The 9,122-nt window shown below is 38.3% G+C and overlaps 1 long non-coding RNA gene across 1 annotated transcript; it reads left to right on the top strand.

Annotated features, from left to right (window-relative positions):
- The first annotated feature begins 1,634 nt into the window (after nt 1-1,634).
- Nucleotides 1,635-4,826, top strand: LOC307264244. Its single transcript, XR_013845307.1, has 3 exons — nt 1,635-1,743; nt 2,109-2,171; nt 4,677-4,826. It is a non-coding gene; the product is annotated as an uncharacterized lncRNA (long non-coding RNA).
- The last annotated feature ends 4,296 nt before the right edge of the window (nt 4,827-9,122 follow it).

Genomic DNA, 9,122 nt, shown 5'->3' with positions numbered 1-9,122 from the left:
CGGTTGTATTCATACGTGAGCTCCAGTGCTCACGTATGAATACAACCGGGGTTGTATAGTATGGTAGTTTTTTCTACCATACTAAGGCCCAATCCCAATTCACCCCTTTGCCCTACCCCTCCGAAATGCGCGTTCACGTGAAGGGGTAGGGGTGTCCCAATTCATAGGGGGAGATTTCTCTCCCTACCCCTTCACACTCCGTTTGAAGGGCCAAGGGGTAGAGGTAGGGGTGAAAATGAGAAATGGGATTGACCTAAATAGCAGAAAGTATGGGGGATTGGAACACACGCAGTCCAAGTCTTCCCAAAAGGGTGGAGCTACACACTGCAGTCCGTTGATTGGTCAACAGAATCATAATTACGGTGTGAGAGATAAACTGCTGTGTGTAGTCACCTCGGGAAGAGCCTTGTGTTTATAGAACAATGTTGGCACAGCTCTTTGTTTATTGTTTTGCGTTTTTCATCTTCATTTATTCAATCAGTGACTCATACACTTTTCCCACTGATGCTAAATAGGGGCTAGTTCGAACAAGTTTTTTGGTTTTCCATCGCCTGAGAGCCGGCTCCGGGCTGTAAGAATTGGTGCCAGAGCAACCCCGGGTTTGGGGCTAGAAATGCGAACCGCCTAAGTAGTTAAAAAAGATAACATAATGACGGAACGTAGCTATCAAACAGACTGGTGAAAATACGCTGAATAGGTCGTGTTTGGTTAACAAAGCAAAGCAAGAGGCTACACATGTAAAAAAATAAGACGTATCCGCCACTGTTGCTGTGCTTAAAACTATCGCTAGCATTAGCTATGAGAGCAGCAACGTCAGGCAACATACACAGTCGTTTACAGTGACGTCATGACGTTGCTCTCTTGCCGGCTCTGGTCAGTGTGAAACCAACTGGTTCACAACTTGTGTCAGGGTGAAACCAGTGGTGAACTAGCCCCGGCACCAGCCCGGAGCTGGCACTTGGTTCCCGTTGATGGGAAAGGGGTATCTGTGTCCCACTACTATGATATCACCATAGTTACGTAGCTGGTGTGCTCAGCGGTGATTGGCTGCTCTGACCCATAGACTGTATGTACTCTGACCATCCGGCATAAAACCCGACTACCAAGTATGGGTGCTGTCTGCAGTGGAAACACAAGCCAGAACTAGGGTTACCTTGCCCTGCCAAACCATGCTGTGCCAAACCGAACTGTGCTGCTCACTGGATACGAGACATAAGTACACTTAGTAATCATCATTCATGTTAATTAACTACTTGGTAAGTATGAGAAGCCCTGTTACCAATATATTTGTTTGTACTGTTAATGTTGAATAGACATTTCTTGAAAAAAAGCAGTCTCAAAAATTATATTTTAACATTAATTCAGAAAAATGTATGTCCACCTAGGAAGTGTATTGAGTGGTTTACATTGGGCTTCATGGTCTTTACGTTTAAAATTAAACTTTAACTTTTCAAAGTTTATAACTTTAAATTTTGCTCTTCTCCAATCGCTGTTGGACTCCACAAAGTTTGCAGGACAAGTGGAGGAACCATCAGACCCAAGTTGAATCCCAGACTGAACCGCAACTGCCCCAACCACAAGTCCAGGTAGCACTGGTGTTTCCTGACCCACCAATGGCCTTTGGACAGCCAGCAGACCTTATGGTACCTTCACAGCCAACCAAAACACACTCTGACAACCTGGGGGAATGATCCAATTCTCTGAAGGCACTTCCAGAAGTCGTCTCAGTCTGTCTTTTTGAAGGTAAGAAAAAAGGAGATACGGACTTCAGGAACTACATTTGACCCCTAAAGAAAAACTTTGATGAAATGCCAACTAATTTAAATCATGTGCATCACCTTAACAAATCTATTTGAAATGGCAAAAGTGGTAATTTACTTTTGTTTTTTTAATTTTGTTTTAAATTGTCAATAAAAATAATTAACATATATGATAACATATATTTAAATAAAATAACATATATAAATGTTTTTGTCATGGTATTAAAGTACATTTTGTTTTAAACCTACTCATTTGGTTGATAAGGAATTAACAAAGATATAGTTTTATTTGTGAACGTATTTGCTGTTTGGTGCTGTGTAGTGAAGTCATTGTTAAATATTTTCCAGGAGTGAAGTTCCTGAAACCTCCTGAAAACAAGCAAGTTGACTGGGAGCCAACTATAGACTCTGGTATGTATGACATCTTACCTTTTTCTTTAATAATACTGAACTTGTCTACTTCTGCAATACCATCATATTTAGTTAAAACAGTAATGTCATACTTGGAAACCGGTTGGAAGTCAGATTTTGAGCTTCATTAATTCAATATATTCTCTCAAAGTGATGTGTGAACTTGACATTCACTTTTATACCATTCAATTGAATGAAATAGTCACAACATAACAGACTGAGCACCGTTGACTATAGTAAAGTTCAAATCCCAAATATTTTACAGTTTGATGATTGTATGTAAAGAAAAGAGTGATTTTTGTCAAACAGAAAATGTATTATAACATGCCAAAACAAGACATCTTGCATGTGCCACTTATTGACTAAGGGTGTATTCACACCTGCCGTGTTTAGTTCACCTGAAACAAACTCGGACACTTCCGCCTTCGGTGCACATCTTTCAGGCAAGTGTGAATACAGCAATCGCACTCGGGGGCGGACCAAACAAGCGCTCAAACGCACTCTGCTGCAGTTTGTTTGTGGTGTGAATTTGTCCGGACTCGATCCGACCCAAATGCAGGAAGCACTGTGCCTTTTCTTTCTTTTCTTTTTTTAATAAATCGCTGTCAGCTTCACATTATGGGAAAGTGTTGTTGTCGCCATTGTCGTTAGGAAGAATAGTTGTGGTTTGACCTGGAGCCCCGAGCGAATATATTACATGTTGATTGTATTCAGCGATCAGATGACGGAGAGAGGAGCGTATCCCGCACAGTGCCAACAAGTTCAAGTTTTGCTTCCCATGTTAACGGGACCATCAATACTATCCCCATGTCAGTTTGGAGCTGAGCTGCGCCGAACTGACACCCAGCTGCCTATTCTTCTTGAGCCGCACGTCCAGCAGCAAAAATACAGTACAAATTATGTTTCACATCGTAGGCTAGCCTACATGCCACATAACGTTGCATTGACATAGGCCTACACATTATAACCATATGAAACAACAATAATTTGATGTTTTTCTTCTTTATTTATAGGCTAGATGTAGGCCTATTTATTTATTATTTTAACCCCATATTATATCAATTATATATTTCAGTTTTCACTTTGTGCTTCCTGCTTCTCTCCACCCCAGAATGTCTGTCCAATGAAGGAATGACCTCAGACCATGTGTGGTTTTGCTTCGTAATGCTGGTTCACTTGCAAAAGGGGCAATATGAAAGTTGACCAAACCAAAAAAAAATCTAAATTCTATTTGGTCTGGAGTCCAAAGCAAGTGAACTAGCAAACTTTCCCAGTGTGAATACATCCTAAAACAGCTACACTGGGCACGTAAGCGGTAAGCAGCAGCACTGAGCAGAAAGTGGTAAAGATGCGCTCCCATTATAATCAATGATAGCTGCTACACCAAGCCAGTCCACGCAACAGCAGACGAACGTAATACCCACTGCAGATTTCTAAAATAGAATTGAAGTCTAATTTTTAGACCTGTCACTGCGGCACTATGCTTAATATGCATATGCGCGTGTTTACACCACATGTGTGTTTGACAGTGCATCAAATAATTTCTAGTCGTGTATGCATTCCTACATACAGTACGCCAACACATTTTCTGTTTGTATGTTTGTAGTAAATCCGCCGCACAGTTCTGGAGGACTGTGCTCATTTGTGTCACAGAGCCTGGTGATACTCATATTATTAGAATATCATGGAAAATGAATTGGAATTGAGGCAAGAATTCATGCAAAACGGGCCCAAAGCAAGTACTGAGTACATATCGATGATTATACTTTATATACGGCTGACATTTCTGTATTTAAAATCCCATTTTTATTGATTTTTATGTAATATTAAAATTTTCAGAGATTTTGAATGTGGGGTTTTCATAAGTTGTAAGCCATAATAAATAAAATTTTAACAAATGAAGGCTTGAAATATCTCACTTTGCATGTAATGAGTCTATATAATATTTTAGTTTCACGTTTTAAGTTGAATTACTGAAACAAATGAACTTTTGCACGATATTCTAATTTTTCAAGTTTCACCTGTATGTTGGTGTCCCCAATTAATCACACTAAACTCTGAAAACTGTTGGGCCTGTCAGCAACTGCCATGAGACAGACATGGCCGGTCTAGCAGGTCAAAACCAAGCACACTACTACATGCCGCTACACGCCGCTTACCTGTCATAGTCCGCTTCCTTGGTTCGCACCAGATGTCAGAATTGTTTTATTTTTAAAAACGGGTTTAGTTCAAAATCAGTCCAAATCAGTTGGTGAAAAACCGTCCTGCCGTTGGGTCGCACTCGGTACAATCAGTTAGTTTCGAAGCTTCCATGTCCGCTTTTGGTGCCGAGTGGTGTGTTCTCATCTGCACAGACGAACCGCACCAAAGGAGGAGATCAACCAAGTTTGTTTTGATCGAACCAAACACAGCTGGTGTGAAGCGCCTTTAATATGTGTTGTGAATGTGATGTGTTTACAGGTCAAATATAACATCTTAATGTATGTCTCCTTTTTTGTGTTGCAGTGGAAAAGAATGGCCGTTGGAGTGGGTGGCAGATGGAGACACTTGTTAAAGGCTCATATTCATCATAACGCCCAGTTTAGGATTTTGATTGTTTTATTATTTGTGTTGTGTCTGTTTGGTTGCTAGTATTTTTAGTTTTAGTGTACTTCCCTCCACGTCATGCCCCTTTCCCAGTGAAAATTCCCACTCTTATTTGACAGGCAGTAAAAACATATTTCGTGGTATTTGCCAATCGGATTAAATATTATAAGAATAGTGTACAGGATTTTAGCTACCCCCAAATTAAGAACTTCAGCTCCATTTTACCATTGTCCTCCTCTGTGGATGCTCTGTAGCTACAAATCTCTTCTTTACCATAGTGGAAATATACATGGTTATATTGTATCTTTCCTGTCATTTGAAGTTTAAGTACAAACGGCAGATTTTAGGCATGATTGCAGGGATGAGAAGGATGAATTTTACTCTATACTTTGCACACGTTATGATTGTATCAAGTCTTACAGTGTTTTGTTTTTGTTACATGTTCAAGGTTGTACTTTGTTGTAAAATATATTAAACACAGATTTTCAAATATTCTACTTCGTTTTTTTAAAAACTTGAGATAAAAATGTATTTAAAGAATAGTCTTATTAAAGACCATGTCAACATTCTCTATAGCTTTTTTTTTTTTTATTATTTCTGTATATTGTAACCATGGTATTTTGTATTTAAATTATTTTCTAACCCTGGCATACATACAGTGTATATCAGTATAATCTTAAATAGTGTTTATCAAGGATGGCTGTGCATATAAAAGCAAATGTGAATTTGTCTGGACAGGCAGTATAAATATATCAAATCAAATTACTTCAATTACTGTAAATAGCACTATGCATACACAGAAAGGTAAGACAGTGCTTCACGTAAAAAGAAGAGAACAAAAAAGCCATATCACCTCCCGCCCCAATCCACAAACAGAGCAGAATTACTTACTAAAAAAACATTATGGGTAAAGACAAAACATGAAGTCAGATAAAATAAATTGAAAATATATATGTAACTAGTGTATAACAACGCTGTATTTATGAAAACAAAACATAACAGACTATGGGCTACTTTAGAGAGTCGTCCATATGCATAGCCAATCACATACCATATTTCATGTATTTTGGACATAGGCCTATTACATTTTGTCCTGTTCATTGACTACAAAGTGGTCTACAAATTGATATGTAATTGAGCTTTTTCATTCAAATACAACAAGAAATGAAAGGTTAACAGAGTGAATCATGTAATCTCCAGACAGGTTATATATAAACCATTCATTGTCCAGTGAAGTATATCTCCCTCCCCATGCACTGTGTTACTTTACGGAACAGAAAGCACATATCTTCGCCAATTAAAAAAAACTGTGTACAAATGTAACTGCACACAGACATTCATTGTCATTACTATATAATATCTTGAATCATCTAGGACCTTCCTGGAAGCATTGGGGAAGGGGACACAGTTGATAGAAATGGCCATATTAATCGAATGGGAAAATATTTATATGAAACATTATGTGGTTTGCAGGGAAATTTGGGTCTAAACTGGTCCAAATTGAAAACTATGACAGTGGATAAGCTAACCATTAATATCTTGAACAAATTTAATCAATAAATACCCCTTAAATATTTGTTTACTAATTTAATCCATCTAGGCACTAACAGACTCTCCAAAAGTACACATGGAAGGACGTCCGCCTGACGCCAGATGAAAATTATCCCTTGTCGTAGGATGACAATGAAGACATCGTTGGAAAGGTCTTTATCAGTGGAGTACAAATATGCCACTGTGAACTTTGTGGGCAGTGCCTACCCCTAGGGGTTGCCCTTTGAACCTTGACCTTGGACTACTTTTGAAGACTTACAGACCAGCAACAAAATGTGATACAGACAAGGGGGGAACTATTTTGCAAAGGTCTTGACCTCTTCCTTCATGCACTTAGTCAAACCAATAGGGGGCGCCACTGAGAAGGGTCAAAACCAAGAAAAAACATAATTTCACCCTCTTAAAAATGGTAAAAATGAAATCTGACCAAATATTTGTGCTTCCAACTCCCTTGAACATAAAATTAACATTCAAGGTTTCTGGTCACAGTTTCACGAAATAGGGAAATCACATTAGAACTACAAAAAATATTGCGCCGCAGAGTACAGTGAATTGCAATTTCTTACGTTTGTAGTTTTTAGTTATGTTTTTCCGGGTTAGGGTTAGGGTTAGCGTTAGGGTTGTGACATTACGGCTTATAAAACAACTATCCGTCCATATGTCAACAGAGAAAGTATAACTTTTACAAATGTTTTCATATTATGGGGAAACATATGTTGTAAAAATTTAAATAAATGCATTTATCAGTGTTTTTAGACGTGTTTTGTCCGAAAGAACGGGTTGCGTTCAATGACGCAACGGATTTAGCTACGTTTATAAACAAACCGTGCGGGTGTTGCACCTCGATCGATTTTCCTCTTCTATAAAGTAGAGTTTTTAATTGATTACGTAGGCTATAATATGACTTGGTTTAAAAAAAACGGCGCAGTTCAGTGCACAAGTCAATTTGGTGGGGACATTTTAGTTGAAGGAAGCTAGCAGTGCTAATAGGTCCACGTAGCAGTGGCATAGTTGGCTCGTGAACGCACCCCAAGATGTCCAAAGTACCAACGTCACACTTTTAGATCTACGAATTGGATATTAACGTGACAATTCAGATTTTATTCAAACGTATTGAGTTTCTATCCAATGCAATTATAGTACACATTATTTTAAGATTAGAGTTAAGGTTATCCAACAACATGTAATGTAACACAAAATAGATTTGAATTAAGTTTGCCCACCTACACACCTAAGCCTGGGTAGCCAAGCACGTAAATATGCTTATAAATCGGGGGGAAGTAGCAGTTGTGGAAGAAGTTGTTGTGAAGTAGCAGCCATGTGAAAATGTATAAAGACAACTGTGTTTCTTTTCAGTTAAGTGTTCTTTCCTTGGGTTGCATGGCACTCATATCGTAAACTGATCTTTGTAGGATTCTTGAAAATTCTCATGCATAAAATGGATAAATGAGAAGGCATTCACATCATAGTTGTCTCACTTCCAGTATAACTCCATATTAAGATCATAAACATAATTAAAAACCTGCATAGCCTTTCAAACTGATTCTCATAGGTGTTTTTCATTTAGCATTCAATATAGATATCACAGCAATTTGAATGTCCATTTTAAACAGGTCACACAAAGACATTCAATCATATCAATATAACATAAGTCAGCACAAATTATATTTATTCAGTGTTAGGGTCTTTCATGTAACTACAATATCCATAACATATGTCTCAGGGATAGAGTCATTCAAAAACGGACTTTTAGAATACAGTAAGAGTGATGCATGTAGTACAGTAGAAAAATCAAGGCCTAGCATGCAGATCGCAGAAAGCATGTCTGCAGAAATAACACAATACACAGTCTTAACTTAGACCCATAGTCGTAGGATGACAAAGTAGGCCTAAATCATATACAGTCATATGAAAAAGTTTGGGAACCCCTCTCAGCCGGCGTTATAATTGACTCTGCTTTCACAAAAAAAATATAAAAGTGGTATGTCTTTAATTTACCAGGAACAGCTAAGTACTGGGATGTTTTCCAAACAAAGATTTTTTGAAAAGCAGTATTTGGTTGTATGAAATAAAATAAAATGTGAAAAACTGGCTGTGCAAAAATATAGGAACCCTTGTGGTTTTGTTGATTTTAATGCCTGTAACAGCATGTAAAACTGATGACTTTAAACACAAAGTTGGTTGGATAATGTTGTTAAGCCTTGAACCTCATATAAATATCTGTTTAATCATGAGAAAATTTATTTTAGGTGCCTAAATGCAAGTTGCACTTCTCTTTGACTCTCTGCTGAAGTGAGAAAGAATGGGATCATCAAAACAGCTCCCAAAAGATCTGAAAAACAAAGATTGTTCATTGTCATGGTTTAGGGGAAGGCTACAAGAAGCTTTCCCGAAGGTATCAATTGTCAATTTCGACTGTAGGGAACGTTGTCAGGAAATGGAAGGACACAGGCATAGTGGCAGTTAAACCCAGGCATGGCAGACCAAGAAAAAAACAGGAGCGGTATAGGTGGAGGATTGTGAGAATGGTTGCACACAACCCACAGATCACCTCCAAAGACCTGCAAGAACATTTGGCTGCAGATTGTGTATCTGTACATCGTTCAACAATTCAGCGCAATTTGCACCAAAACATATGCTTTTTATAAAGATCAAATAACTTAATTTTTGTCTCATCAGTCCAAAGCATTTTCTTCCAATATGAAGCTGGCTTGTCTAAATGAGCTTTTGCATACTCCATGCAACTGTATCTGTGGCGTGGGCGCAGAAAGGGCTTCCTTCTCATCACCCGGCCATACAGATGTTTTGGTGCAA

This window comes from Ammodytes marinus (genome assembly GCF_949987685.1).
Source record: "Ammodytes marinus genome assembly, chromosome: 17".
NCBI lineage: Eukaryota > Metazoa > Chordata > Actinopteri > Uranoscopiformes > Ammodytidae > Ammodytes > Ammodytes marinus.
Note: the sequence above shows the minus strand (reverse complement) of the source record. Positions and strands in the feature narration are given on the sequence as shown.